Source organism: Cynocephalus volans, chromosome 12 (genome assembly GCF_027409185.1).
Source record: "Cynocephalus volans isolate mCynVol1 chromosome 12, mCynVol1.pri, whole genome shotgun sequence".
NCBI lineage: Eukaryota > Metazoa > Chordata > Mammalia > Dermoptera > Cynocephalidae > Cynocephalus > Cynocephalus volans.
Genome location: NC_084471.1, coordinates 102,652,142 through 102,668,722, shown reverse-complemented (window position 1 = coordinate 102,668,722; position 16,581 = coordinate 102,652,142). Strand labels below are relative to the sequence as shown.

Here is a 16,581-nt window from a genome sequence, read left to right as displayed (position 1 = left end):
TTGAAGATGCTTCCATTTTCCTTCACACTCAGGAATAGGACACTGTGTAAACTGGGATGTAATATAGTGTCTCTTTGCAGAATTAGGGCAAAATGCCTGTGTACTTTCTAAACATAAAAGCTGAGTTCTAGGATTAGGCATCATCAATCCATAAGGACACACATGATGTTTGGGGAGTAGGGTGACAGTGAGTGCTTCTTAATAACACTTTACTTATAAATATGCAAAGATTTATACATTAATCAAAATGTTTTTTTCCCTCAGAAACTGATCTTGAGATTCCATGATTTTAAACTAAAAGCACAATTTCTAGAGGTTAAAGGAATTTTTCTCTTTTCATTTTATTTGAAAAGAAGATGTGGCAGGTCTGTTTACTCCAATAGAATTTAGCGTTGAGACTGAAGCTTGAGGGACAACTTGGACTGAGCTCATCAGGTCCCTTCAGAGAGGGCACACACCAAATAATTTGTTGCTTTCTTCAGCATTTAAACATTTTATCTTACCCATTTTTGCATCTATTTACACCCTGCAGAAAAATGCAGAAATGAAGTGACTCACCAAAAAGTCAAGGCCCAGAAGTTGTCTGTGGGATTAAAAGAAGAAATGTCATTTTTCTTTTAATTTAAACTTTAGGTGTGTGTGCTGACACAGAAGAATCACCTGACATGGACCACATTCTGGGGCTGAGAAATCTCTCAGCAACGAGACTTTAGCAATTCGTTCCAGGACCCTGGTTCTCACTTCCCACTGCACTGAGCATCTTCTACTGTATTCCATGCTCTGCTTTGCCTAATCCTTTCTTATTTGTTTCTGTTAGAGGAACAGAGTGAGGTAACACAAATGAGATTGTAAAGATGGAGTAGGACAGATAATCTAAGAAACATATTATTTCTAAACAGTTGTAAAAAAAAAAACAAAAAAAACCAAAAAACAGGGTGATTGTTTCTAAAGTCCAAGTCAGAAAAGAGAAAGATGGAGACAGAGGGAGCCACAGCCCAGGAGATGTGAGAAATGGGAGATGGGGAATAGCAATTTGCCTTTCCAGAATTTATTCAATATTCCACTGCTTCCCACTGACTTAAAATTCCATCTTCATTATTTATTAAATTTAAAAACTTGTGCTAAGTTTACAAAGATAGATGGCTCAATTTTCGAGTAATTTATTCCGCTCTTCAAAATTCTCTATTACTCAGCCTATAGCAAAATGTTTACAAACCAGAGCTTTAATATGTTCCAATATCTAGTAGGGCTAATCCTCCATATCTGTCCTCCTCACATTATTTTTTTTTATTACCAAGCCTGCTATTCAGACATACACATACATCCATATAAATTTTTGAATCAGTTTATCAATTTCTGTGAAAAAACGTTTTGTCACGGCGGTAGGTATTAATTCATCACAAAATTATTGTCTCTTAAATCAAGGCCTCCCCCAGCGAATGCAGAGCCAGCCAAATTTTTTTGCAAGAACCCTGTTTATATAATTAGTTTATGTAAAAAATAAATAAACAATTGGACTAAAGAGTACATTACAAAACTCATGAGCTAGTGTCAGATGTAGTGATTTATTGATGGAGATTCAGAATTGTGAGCAGAAAGAAGACACATATGTACTTATTTATAGCCCAAGTAGAGCACATTAAAATTCTTCTTAGTGTTTAAGCATCTCTCTCCCTATCATGTCCAGTAATCATGTCTTCTTCTCTTCAGAACTTGTTTATGTTGAAAGAATGTCTCTGAAGCTCCTTAGCACTATTTATTTAACTCTATTTCACATCATTACTCATGATTGCTGGCTTCCAATGACTTCCTCAAAGATACTTTCTTGATAATGATCGCACACACACACATCTGATGACCAGAATTAGCAAGAAAATGTGAATAATAATTTATTTCTTGCTCGTGTCAAATTGTATGGAATAAATATAAAACTATACATCTTCCAACTGTGTCTTCCATTGAACCCCTTTGACCATAAACACTGCATTGCTGGAATGGGATGTCTTTTGACATAATCCCTGCATTCAATACACCACCACCAGTAGGGAGGACAGATGAAAGACCTGACACAGATATAGAAAAATGGTTCCATTCATGTTAGGCATGTCCTTCATCACACCCGGCTTAGGACCAACACAGGAGCACACAGTGTCACCATAGGTAATGGAGCAAGATAGAGCACCAATTGGAGGGGCCAGTCAGCACTGTAGAGCTATGGTCTTGAAAGGTCTGGAAGGAGATCAGCACAGCCATCCCTGGAGAACTGCCTGGCAAGTGGCCTAGAGACTGTGGAAGGGCTGAGGTGGGTGCCAACAAGAGGGATGCACAGGGTAAAAGATGCCTGCCACCACTCCCACCACCTGCAGTGCTGTAGATGCTGCCACCGTAATCAAAATATGGACAGGTAAAAGCTGATGAAGGCCCACACACATGGCCAGTGCCAATGGTCAGCAGGAGACTATTCATTGCCCAGAATCTTGAACTTGTCCTACATCACCCCAAATCAGCATGTCAACACCGTTCTAGTAACCAATGTAGTACAATCTTATGAAATAGATAATGAACTAGCCTGTGGAAGCCATTTCCTTGTCAGGCTGTATTCCTGAAACTATGATCCTGGCCACAGGGCCTGGGATAGCTTCACAGGTGCAGCAGAGCTTCTGGTTGGCCCTTGGGTAGGAGAGAATTTTGGAGAGCACCTTAAAGGGAAAAAATGGGGATGAGATCCATACAGTTGAGTTAGGGCTAGGACACCCCATAAGTAGACATTGTCCAGTCCCCAGACACTAGAAGGGAACTTAGAAAATGTCAGTGAAGATACCCCAAAGTGTGGACCCTAGGACAGCAGCCCCACTTGCCCATGTCTAAGGGCAGTATTATCGAAAATATTGTTTCTTTCCATCTACGAACATAAAATGAGTTAGTCTTGAAGACAGTTGGGTGAAAGTGTTCCAGTCAGAGAGAACAGCCTACGTAAAGGCCCTACGGCAAAAACATGTCTGGCCAGGAAAAGGAACAGAAAAGCACCAGGTGTCATAGAGGAATCAGTTGTAAGAAAGCAGTTCAGAGAGAGAGCAGGGAAGCCAGAGTATGGCTACACGATCTTTTTTCCCCTACGTGATGTGGAGAGCCATTGCCCAGTTTTAAGCAGAGGTGTGACATGATCTGACTTATGAGTTTCAAAGATACCTCTGAGTGCTGTGTTGAGGATCAGATATTGGAGCAGGGAATGCCGAGATAAAAGTAGGGAGAGTAGCTAAGAGGCGATAACAAGAATCCAAGTGACAGATGATGAAGGCTTGGAACTAGATGAGAGTTCCAAACGTGACTAAAAGTGGCTGAATTTGGGATATATGTTGAAGGTTGAGTGAGCAGGATTTCCTGATAGACTGGATATGGAGTATGAGACAGAGAGACCAAATGTGCCATTAGCTGTGACAGAAAATGCTGTGAGTAGAGCAGGTTTGGGAATGGGGCAGAACCAGGAGAACAGCTTCAACTTGTTCTGTTTATGAAGTCTGTTAGTCATTCAGGCGAAAATGCCATGGAGGAAGTTGGATTTCCAGGTTTTAACCTCAGGAAAGAAGTCTGAGCTGGAGATACTGATTTGGAAATCTTGGTCATGTTAAGAGAGTATGTCAAGAAAAACTCGGTTAAATGTTGCTAATGGGTTGTGAGATGAGCAATGACTATTAAATGTAGTGACACAGAGGTCATTGGTGTCCTTGAGAAGAGCATTTTCAGAAAGTATTGGATATTGAAGTGTGACTGAAAGTAGATTAAAGAAAGTGGAAGTAGAGAAAGGGAGATGAGCATTATAGAGAACTATTGAGTTTTGTTACCAAGGAGGGAGAATGAAATGGGAGAGTAGCTGATGAAGGAAGCAAGGACAATGGAAGATTTTATTTAAAATAAGAGAGAGAAAAGATTGCTACTTTGCTGATGAAAATGATCCAACAGAAAGGAAAATATAGATGAAAGAAGAAACATAGAAGAGATACTTAGATCAATGCCCTTGTGTAAGCAATAGGTAACCTAAGTCCAGTACACTAGTAAAGTGATTTCATTGGCTTTGGATTAGGCACAGGTAATGCATGTATAGTAGAAGGTAGGAAGGCAGCATACAAGTGAATGGATGCTGGCAGATTGACAGGTGTATTTGAAAGGGTCTGTGGAAGATCTCTTCCGGCAGCTTTTCTCTGTGAAATAGGAAGTTTGCCTAATAGGTATTATTAAGTTTGATCTTTACAGTAGCTTTTTAGACAGATATCATTCTTCAAATTAATGTACCCTTCTATTCCTACTTTGCTATGCCTTTGTATCATGAGTAGTACTAAATTTTTCAAATTCTAATATATAGATAATTATATGGTTTACAAACTATTATTGGTAATAAGTTCCTTTAAAAAATTAAAACCAAGATTTGTTTCAGGAGTCAGAGTGCTAAAAAAAAAAAAGAGTCAGGCATTAAGTTGCTAAATAATGGGTTTAATGAGTAAAGATATTTAATGTGAATTAATTTGGGGGATTTATAGAACATAGAAGAGAAAAAAAATTTGAAATCTAACTGGCCAGTAATAATTTCAGCATGAATGGTCGGAAGAGCTCTTATATCTATGTAATAAAAGATGTAGATTCCAGGCCTAATTTCAACACTACAAAAATTATCAAACAGAGTACAAATATTTAAGATTAGGGATCTCATTATGATCCTTCCACTTAATTTTATAATTGAACTAAAAAAAATGGTCATCATAAAGTTCTTTAGACCAAAGTTATGACATTATCAAGGGCATTTTCTTCTTCATTTACAAAAAGCAAGGTGAAGAAGTATAAAACGAATCCAAGAATTTAATTCTAAAATTCTATAAGCAGGCAGCGAATATTATGTTCTACTATTGAGATAGCACAAATTAAATCAAAGCTATGTGCAAAGATTTTTGATGCTAAGTTTCTGAAGTCATCTATTTGTCCATGAAGGATGTGACTTTTAATTATTATTCTAATACAGTCACTTTTATGTCCATGCTCTTTTTAAATTTAAGGATAAAAAATTAATAAGATTCTCTGATCAGGACTTTGCCTACCTTTCATATCTCACTTTGCACCATGTTCTCCCTCCTCCAATGTGCACTGATTATTTGAACTTCTATACTCCAGGCTAGTTTCTGCCTTAGGGTTTCTACATGACCTTTTCTCTTTGGCCTGGAATGCTCTTCCCACCGATATGCTTAAGGGTGGTTCTACTGCGTAATTCAGATTTCAGCTTAGAAATTCCTTGCAGAAAACTCCCCATGCCTCCCTAACCAGAGTTACCCAATCACATCCCCACCACTTCATTACTATTTTCTCAGAATCTGTTATCACTGTATGATTTTATTTTCATTTTTTATGTTGTCTCCTGCACTAAAATGAAAGCTCCAAAACATAAGGAAAGCATATTGCCTTATTCATCACTCTATACCCAGCTCCTAGAAGAGTATCTGAAACTTCATACAAACTCAGCAAATATTCTTTAATGAGCAAATGAACATTGTAGTTATTAAATATATTTGGTGATTATTAAAGCTAGATACCTATTGCACATACACATTTTTACTTAAAAATGAAAATCTTGAGGTAAATGTTTTGTTCTGTTTGAATGCTGTAATTGATCTTGTAATTGTTATCATACTCATATATACCATATATATTTGTTTTAATAAGCAAACAGAATGCTAAATCATACTATGACCTTAGGCTTTCCCACCTCATCAAGGGAGATAGTTTAAAAACTTTCTAGTGGCAGCTTTTGTAGCAGGATATCTGGGAGAAAATAAACATCCTTTGGATTTGAAAACCCAAATTATGAAGGAAACAGGAAAATCACTGTCCCATAGTTAATAAAATAGATCTATAGAGTTGCTCTAGTCCCATAAAGAATATATAATTTCAAGACAAGGACACTTGACTCTACAATACCTTGATTCAACCACAAATTTATTTTATTTTGCATCTTTAAAGAATGATGAGGTAGTGGAGAATTTGAGTAAAGTAGTGACCTTCATATTAAATAGCACAATAATAAGCTGAGATTGTCTTTGCTTCCAAAAAGTACACCAGTCATGCAAACTGGGAGGATACTAACTCCTAAAGTGCTTATATGTATTTATTCTCCCCACTTCTTTCTTAGCATTTATATGGAAATATTTTTTAAAAACCCTAAGTCTCTTTTAGACTTGTATTTATCCAATAATATTTATTAAGCACGAACTAGGTAACTAGGAGTGTTCTAATCACTAGGTTTACAGCATGAAAGAATAAACATAATACCTGCTTTGATAAGGATTATGATCTTTGGGGGAAAACAGAAATAAGAGTCAATAAATATTTTTTAAAGTATCACTGTAATCATAAACTTTAAGAATATAACCAGGATATAGAATTAGAGAATAACTGAAGAAAATGACGAGAGAAAGTCATCAGGAAAGACTTCTCTGAGGAGGTGGGAGTTCATCTGATGATGGAAAACAGGTCAGGGAGCCAGCCAAGCAAATGATCCGAGGAATGATCAATCCAGCAGAGGCGGGAGAGGGGAGCCCTGAACTGGAAAAGGCCCAGAATGCTCAAAATACAGGTTTTTTTAAAAAGTGTGCCCAGAGCCTTGAGAGAAAGGGAATGAAGTATGCAATGTACTGGAGACACAGGCAATAACCCAATTAGGCAGGATAATGTAGTATCTTGACCAGCTTTGTATGCTTAAAAGATGCCTCTGGCTGCTATGTCCAGTGGATTGAACTAAATGGGAAGGGTAAGACCTCATTGACCTTGTAGGGAAGATTTGTTCTTAGCATGTAAGCTAGTAACCACTCACTGTCCCTTATTTCGTCCACAGTTTCCTTATAGCGCTACTCACCTCTGCATTCCTCAGTGTGTAGATCAAGGGATTTAACATGGGTGCGATGATTAAATCAGACACAGTCATTGCCTTGTCTATGGGGTAAGTGACCACAGGCCTCATGTACAAGAAAATACACGGCACAAAGAACACGACCACTGTGAGGTGGGAGCCACAGGTGGAGAGGGCTTTGCACCACCCTTCAGAGCTGCAGGACTTCAGAGAGCAGAGAATGACCATGTAGGAAGTGATGAGGATGAGGAAGATGGCCATACACATCACCCCACTGTTGAGGGTGACAAAGAGGCCCAGGATATGGGTGTCCATGCAGGCAAGTTTCAACAATGGAAACAAGTCACACATAAAGTGATCAATGACATTGGGGCCACAGAAGGGCATCTGATACATGAAGAGAAGCTGTATTGTGGAGTGCATGGAGCCCCCCAGCCAAGACCCTCCCACCATCAGGCAGCACATCTGAGGACTCTTGATGCTCCTGTAGTGCAGGGGCTTACAGATGGCCACGTAGCGGTCATAGGCCATCACAATGAGAAGTAGGATCCCCACACCACCAAAGAAATGTGCCACAAAGAGCTGGGTCATGCAGCCTTCAAGGGAGATGGTAGTGCTCTCAGACAGGGAGTCCACAATCATCTTGGGGGCAATGACGGAAGAGAAGATGGCATCCATGAGGGACAAAGAAGTAAGGAAAAAATACATAGGTGACTTCAGACTTTGACTTGCAGTCAGAGTTACCACAATGAGTAGGTTTCCCAACACTGTAGTCACATACATGATTAGAAACACAGCAGAGAATATCTTCCTAAGCTCTGGATTCTACGTAATGCCCAAAAGAATGAATTCAGTCACATTCTTTGGATTCTCCATTTAATGTGGACTGATGCAAGCACATCACTGAGCTGGAAAATCTGCAAAAGGAATATTATTTTTAATTAGTAATCACTGGGTGTGTTGGACATTTTTTGTACCCTGTCGCACACTCTCTTAACCTACTTTTTTCTCTCACTGTTGCTACAGAAACCAGTTGCTGATAATAAAAGCCTGGCAGAGCTTGATCCTACTGATCGCCATGACAACACCCTCTCTCACTGGTGCAGTACTTTCTCTCTGTTCCAGTGCTTGCTGCTTCAGACACTTAGGAGACCCTGCTTCATCATTCGGTGCATTCACACACCTCAAAATATGAAGGAATTAATGCACTCAGGGAAACCTTTGACCATTAGTAGGTAGGAGCCAATGGATAAATGGTAACCAGCTCAACAGAATCTTGAATTAACTTTCCTTCCCTCCCTCTTTTACTTTTCCCAATGCCTCCATTCTGTTTTCCAAAGTAAGCTATCTACATACAGACCCTTCTTTCAGCCTCTCCTTTTCAGAAACTTTAAGCTAGGATGCTGACCTTCCTTTGTCACTAGACACACCAAAGATCCTGGAAAATGTCATACAAATTTTCATTTATTTATTCCACATATTTATTGAGCACCTAAAATATGCTAGTAGAAGAGCCTATGAGACAAGTACGTCATATCCCCAGGACTCTCCACTTGTTAAGAACTATACTCTTTCCATTTGCATGCCTTTCTCCTAAAATTGGATTATTGATAATAATATTATTATTGTTACGTATTGCTGATATTCAATGAGTTCCTGCTATGTCTCAGGCAGTGGAATATGCTATGAGATATTTTCTTCATTTTAGAGATTAGATACTGAGTCTTCAGAGTGGTGGAAAAAATGACACCAAGTTCCCACAGGTACTTAGTTAACACTGAAGCCAAATACAACTCCAGCTTCAGGCTCCAAAATTAATACCAATAACAATCTACCTTGCTTCTCTTATAATAATATCAACAGTTCAACATGAATGAGGTATCGTCTCTCATGACAAAAGTTTATTTTTGTAACAATTTAATGAGATAGATGGATGCTTCCTGTGCTTGCTTTATTCAACAATTGTACAACAAAGTTCAATAACAATCCTCCGATAAACAGCATGTTCTAATTTAATGTATATAAGAATATATATATTTCAATCCTGAAACTAGAAGTTACAACCATTAACTAAGTTTCCAAGTGTTCTAATAATTTTCCTGAGGTAATGATTAAAAAAAATTAAAGCTTAAGCCCCTTTCTCTGCTCCAAGAAGACCCAGACATACAACGTAGCTGCCACCATCCCTGCACATGAGACTGAATTAGCATAAATTATCCTGTGGCTAATGTGAATATCTTATCATCAAAGCATAAGTTAAATCCATGATCACTCTTCGTTCATAACACACCTACTCATTTCCACTTTTCTTTGTGGAGGGGTGCTCCCAAATGAAACAGAGAATTCTAAAGAGTAATCAAAATATCAATTTTAAAAACTCCTTTTTCTTGCACTCACTGTGTACCATCAAGGTTCTAAGTCTGTTACAAGCATCATTGCGTTTATTTTTCATACCACGCAAGATGTGAACTATCACAAATCCCATCTTGAAGATGAGTAAACAGGCTTCGAGACTAAGCGTGTCATCTAAGATGGGTGGGAATTTTGAATCTAGGTAGTCTCCTTTTGAAGCACACATTCTTAACCATTACACTATACCTCTGAAGGAGGGAGCAGCAGCCTCTGCTCACTGGGTGCAATTGCTACTGCAGCCAAATGATAAGGTAGAAGAGCTGCTTCAGTAAGCAGCAAACTTCTCTTCACTAGGAACACTTGAGCAAAGGTTGTGCACCAATTGGTTATAATGTGTTAGAGGCCATTGCTTTATGAGGTGTAAACTACTCATTCTCTAAGACTCGTCTAAATACCAAGAGGCACAGTCTTAATATTCTCTACCTTGCTAAATGAAGTAGACAGCTGCCAGGACATTCTTTGAAAATATGCATTATGGACTAAGCCTAGTCTCTCCCATTTCCAGCTCAAGTACTTCAAAGGTTATTGAGTAGCCCTAAGAAAGTAGAGAGAACACATTCTTGGAAATCAGGACAACTGAATTTTATTCCTTGTTGTCCCTCTAATTCCAAAGATATGTTGTTACATTGCTCACCATTCTGGGACTCAGTTTCCTCATCTGGAGTATGGGATAGTTGTAGCAGATGAGTGGAATGCTAGGGGTTTAAAGGAACCATCGCAGGGACTCTGTCACTTTCAAACACAGTCACTTGGTTCTCATCTGCATTCAATTTTACACATCCAGGTAAGATTCTCTTTGAGCAACCTCAAAACTTAGAATCATTTAAAACAGCAGACAATAGATAATAGATGACAGTGTCTAGTCTGCCTTAAAATCTATGAATCTATCACAATTCTATTTGACTGCTAGTATACACCTCAACTTCTCAGCCTGACAATCCCATAGTAACAACCTCCTGCTTTTGTAGTCTCCCTCCTACTGCAGTCCAGCCCATCTCTTACTGAAAGCATACGCACTTAGCCTGTTTTGTACAGTGCAAAAGGCCAAGAGTGAGTAGATTTAGCTCTCCATCCAAGTCAGGCAACTTACTGTCTGCATAACCTTCAAACTCTGCAAAAATGAAACAATGCAATACTAATTAATGTCCATATGTGCCAAGCACTTACTGTTTGAGAGTATAATGCCAAGGTCTTCACATTTTTTTTTCTTTTAATTCTTACAAAAACCATATAACATAGGAACTATTATGATCTTGAATTTCCAGTGTAGTAGGTAAGATTTGGAGAAAGTGTGAAAATGATGAAAGCTATTGTTGGGTATGTGATCAAGGTCACAGCACAGGCTACAAACCACTATGCTGTACAAGCCCTCACAGAACTTTCATGTAGATCAAAGGAAGTAACAGGCATGAGAACATTTGAAGAATGCTGTTCAAATATTCATCATGATTATTTTCCATTCCTATAAGCTCCCGATATCGTGCTGCCTCTGCCCATGCCCCTGTTAACAAATCCATTACCACTCTTCCTTCATGCCTCACTTTCTCCCCAATGCCCCCTTCACCACTGTCACTCTGTATATTTATTACATGCACCTGTATAGGTTGCATAGTAGCAATAATTCAATTATCACCTTCTCTCTTTTTTTTAATTTCATGTTGATTTTAGCTCTTTATGCAGATGCTTAGGGATGGCTAATTTATTATCTTTCCACCAAGTTTCTAATGCCGTATGATGTTCACACTAGTCATTTAATTAACTTTAATTAAATACATGAAATTGAGTTCATCCAAGGGAAGCAACATGGAACCATGAGGCCCATGCAATGCCAGTACCAATTCCTGCCTCCAGAAATGGGAGTACCATTGTCAGAGTCTGCCTGCTATTCCTCTGCCATCCAGGCTTAAATATCCCATTTACCATCTTTCACCTTTACCATTTCTATTCCTATACATGCTTTAGCCAAACTCGAGAGTTGAATCATACCTTGGAGTTCTAGTTCAGTTTTGAATCACTGCCCATCAGATCCTCTTTGTAATATTGTCTTTGTCTTATATAAAGAAGTGAAGGATTACATTTATTCAACTGTCTAATTATTACTTAGTAAATATTTCTAGTTTAATAGCATGTTCAACAAGGAAGTTCCCTATTCATAAACAGGGCAACAGACTGAGCACACATGAAACCGTGCACGTAAAATATAAGTTCCAGAACAGGAAAATATCAGTATGGTCTACAGGAGAATTTAGAAAATTCAAACTTTATAAATTCATAATTTACAAAGTGAGCAACAAAAAAAATAGCATGGGCAAGGCATGAAGAGAGAAAGGAAAAATGTGGTGTACATAGTTGGAATACACGGACTCATATCACAAAACCTGGATTTCTTTACGGACATTCCAGGGATGTCACTAACTAGAGGTCATACATTTTCTCTAAATCTCCGTTGCTTTTTCCAGAGTTGTTGCATTAAATATATTTCATGCCTAGCATTATGGTTTATATTTTAACACTTAAACTTATAGACATTAGAATATAATAAGATAGTAATTTAAATTATATTTTAAATGTGTATTAAATGTTATAATGTCCTTCATATTGCAGGGATCTCATAAAACTTAGTCACATACACACCTCTACCGATCCTAGGTTCAAGCACTTAGCCAGACTGCAGTTCAGTTGAGACTGGGGAGTAAGAGCCATAATTTTAAATAAACTTCCGTAAAACTCCTTATTTTCCACGTTACATTTAGTTGTTCCATCTGAGTACCTATGATATGCCAGATAACCTCTCTGTGCCTCAAATTCATTTTCTATAAAAAGGGAAAATAATGTTACCCATCTCAGAGGGTTTTTGTAAGGATTAGATGATTTTAAAAACATAAAGGGCTTATATCAGTGTCCCTATTTCTTCTCTTGGGGTGAGGAGAATGACAGTGAACACAAACTATCTTAAAACAGATCCTTTGGATGGATCTTCAACAAACATATGTTTACAAAGACTTCTACTAATGCTCAGTTGACTAGCAAGATATCAGCTTAATGACTCCCAAACACTCAACAGATGGAGGTTTTTGAATTGACTTATAAAACAAGCCTTCCAAAACCATTTTCTAAAAAAGCCTGTATTCTAATCAAAAGTAGAATAGTTTAAATAATACTTAAGGGTTTCTCACTGTTATTTTTATGAATTATGAAAGTAAAGCATGGCCCTTGGAAACTATTTTACATAGACAGAGCATTAGAAAGTTTAAAGTCAAAGGATCAGGCTGGCTAGTTAGCTGAGTTGGTTAGAGCATGTTGTTAAAACACCTTGACCATTAGAACAGTCTAGGGTTCATAGGCCTGTACCAGCCAGCTTCCAAACAAGAAAAAAAATAGTAAAATAAAGTCAAAGGATCACTTCCAATCACAAGCACTCACTCATCCCTCTAGAGATGAATATAATCAGCTGGATTTAATCTTTCAACAATGTATACATACATCAAAACACCACATTGCACCATGTAAACCCAATCACTCAGTCTACCTCATTCAGTTTCATAACTCTTTAGTATCTTTCATTAAAGTATGTGCAATTGCATATATTCTTAATTATTATAGCTTTGAAATAAAACACAACATGCAGTAGAGCAATTTGTGCCATTTTTTCTGACCCCTGAGTAGATCATGGTTATCTTTTTCCCTTTATATTTTTATAAAAAGTTCAGGATTTATTTTGTTCATATTACTGCATGCTTTTGCAGCCAAAACCTCTCATGCACTCTAAAAAATATGTTGTCTGTTCATTAGATCTGTCATTCAAGGCATTCTTAGCTGTAGCTAGGCTTTTTCTTCTCTATCAATCTACACTTCTTCACCACCTTTGTATGCTTCTGGAGTTATAGTAAAATCATATAAGATAGTGTTTATTTTTTACACTGTCTTTAAGGATGTGACTTTATTTGAATTATTAATGTATTATTATTATTACTATTATTATTGAATTTATGTGGGAAGAGAGAGGCAATACAAACCTATATATTGAGTTCAACATATTTAATAATAAGTCCACGATAGATAGATAAATGGTCTTACAGGTGTAACTTTTGATAAACATACATAGGGTTAAGTAACTGGACAAAGTACACATAAAATATAAGAATTATATACTTAGATGTAGGATTATTAATTGATTTTTGTTTTCTTTTCCTTGTAGTTTCTTCTCACTATTTCTTTTTCAGTTTGTTAATATTTCTATTTTAATAAAGAGAGAAAGTGTACGTTTGAAAACCTTGCAAAAATGCAAAAGTACCATGATCTCCAGCATTTTCACTTCAGTGAAATATCTGTGAAATGAAGAAAGTAGCCTAAAATATGGCAGCATTTATATTTAAAACCATTACAGCAAGATTATCTTCTGTATGTATTTTTCTTCTTTTTCAAATTCCTTACTGAACATATATATACATAATGATTTATATATAACATGATATCAATAAATAATTCATTTGGAAGTTCTAAATAAAAGTTACATTGGTTATAACATTCATTTTAGTTACCAAACAGGCTCTCAAGAACATTCAGTAAAAGACTAATTGTATAAAATGTGAAAGAGATGAATAACCACAGATTTAGAACTATATTGTCAAATTAGATTGAGAAGGCTTTTGGTTAGGGTGTCATAGATAATTTCCACCAAGTAGTATGTTTAGGCTAGAAAATAATAGGATAAAAAATGAAAATATGAAAAGCATATCTTAATGACAACATCAAGAAACTACACTAAGTTATGGGCAATTTCTAATAGCAAAGTGATAGATTTTGAGATGAAAGGCAGGATTATTGCTAAAAGTGAAGATATAAAGCCAAAAACATGTATAAAGTTCTCTAGAAACTTAACATTTTACAGATTGGTATGCTTGGGGTCAAAAAGAGAGATTCTGACTTCTATTCCAATCAATTATTGGCTCCGAGGAAAGTCAAAAAGCACCCAAACATCAACATGTGTAACTAAGGCAAGGAAGGCTTGGAGTTGTTCTATTGCAATGGTGGCAAAGTTCATGTCAACATCAGGATCATTCTGAGGTCAGGTGTCTATTGCCTTGAGTAGCAGACTTTTTGCACTGAAACAGTATTTTTTTTAAAAAGCTACCTGAGGACCAGCTATTATGTCCATATAGTGTAAAAAAATATGTATTTTATATCTTTCAATCATAATTTATACTAAGCCAAGTTCAAAGGAAACTCAGAATTTCAGAGAGATGATTGAGGTACCCGTGGATGATTTGTTCCAAATCCTTTTGCTGAAAGGCTGAGCTATACCTTTTATGGCCTCATAGACCTATAGGTAAAGGGACAAATGTAAGGAAAACCCAAAGTTGAAGACTCAGAGAAAATATTCCCTAATGTGGATTCAGGCCATGGACACATACACACAGGTGCAAAAGTGATCAGGAGATAAACCATACCTTTTTCAGTCTGAAACTGAGATATGACTCACCTAAGGTGCACAGGAAACTTTAAGTCTGGAAATTGGGAGACGGTTTTACTAGACTTGTGTTCTCAATGCCTATTGGAACACAAACAATATCCTAATGAAACTAAAACATTAAAGGCCTCAACATATTTTCAAACATGATAATTTGAATGTAATATCCAGTACATAGAGAAAGCTTATCAAGTACATAATAAGCCGAGCAATATATAAAAGACAAGGTGAATTATATGAAATATATAAAATACTGGGCAATATATGAAAGACATGGTCAAATCAAATACAATAACTTTACAAATTAGTATTACTGGATACATATTGTACATCTACACATTCCATGTTTAAGATGCATAATTTAAAAAAATTCACGGGGAATTAGGAATCACGATATTTTACAAAAACCTTAAAAAAAAAGATCTAAATAGAAGCATCATTTTAAAAATATAGCATATGAAATTAAGATCTTAAAGTTTTAATAGTAGATTAAACATAGGTGGTGAGAGAAGTAGTATATTAAAATTTTCAGAATAGAAAATAGAATAAAAGAATAAGACAAAAACTGATAAAAAATATATGAGGTAAGAGACACAAGTAATTTAATGCTTGCAGAAACATATTTAATAGGAATCCCAGAGTTTGGTTGGAAAAAATATAAATAAGTAAATTTGATGAGATAAACATTGAAAATTGTTCTGAAAGGGATACATCTTATTCCATTTATATTTTTATACATCCATAGTAGTAACATTCTAGAAAACATGAAAAATCAAAAAGAAAATTACAATTTAAAGGAGCAAAAGTAGTAAATTTATAACCCTTCAAAGTGCTAATTTGACTGACAGCTGACTTCCTATCAGCAGCAATGGTCTGAGAAAGGATAACTCCATATCTTGAAGTCTACACCCAGTAAAAGTATCAATCAAGAATAAAGGGAGAGGGGAAGGTAGCTTAGGGAGTGATTGGGTAAGTGACACAAAGAATAATTACACTTTGTAATGATGAACTTGGTAATAATATTGATTTGACCATCACATACTGTAGCCAAACAATGATAGTGAATCTGTACTACATAAATGTGCATAATTAATTGTGTTTCAGTTCAAAAAATTAATTTAGAAAAAAGTTAGATCATCCGCTCCCACAGAAAATGCAGTAAAAACAAAATCAAAATCAGAACACACACACACACACACACACAAAGAAAACAATAATGAATAGAAAATATTTTCCATAAAATATAATTGGGGAGAATTTGTCTAAAATATGTGCACATTCACATAGATGTGTAAGGGTATATCACTATAAATTTTCTGATATAATTTTTGAAAAATTTTCTGCAACAGAGAATCAATACACTATATTATTCATCATACCTATCAAATGCCTCACTTATAAATGCATATTCGACCTGAATTTTAATAAAAAAGGAAAATTAAGGTAAAATACACAATGACAAGAGCTCCATATCAAGTCTATATGCAGAATGATGGTGAGTATGTTATTTACAAAAAAATCACATGTGCAGAAACAAAATTGCTGAGAGAAACTGAAGAAGCACAATTCATTAAACATACGAAGTTGGTTTATTAAAATTGGGTTATGGTCTTTGCTTTGTTAATTTTGGAAATATTATGTTTTTAAAAATACATAATAAATCAAATTGCAGGTTTTTCTTGTTGCGTTTCCAAGACTAGAAGAACAATATTTTCATATGATTATCTATCTATATATATTTTTTCTCAAATGATTAAATGATTTAAAATTAATGATATTCTAAATTAGGAAGTAGGGACATTCTTCCAAC

At 36.1% G+C, this 16,581-nt stretch overlaps 1 pseudogene; it reads right to left on the bottom strand.

The window, feature by feature from the left end:
- Positions 1-6,859: 6,859 nt before the first annotated feature.
- LOC134391798 (olfactory receptor 4C6-like) lies at positions 6,860-7,765 on the bottom strand (annotated as a pseudogene).
- Positions 7,766-16,581: the final 8,816 nt, after the last annotated feature.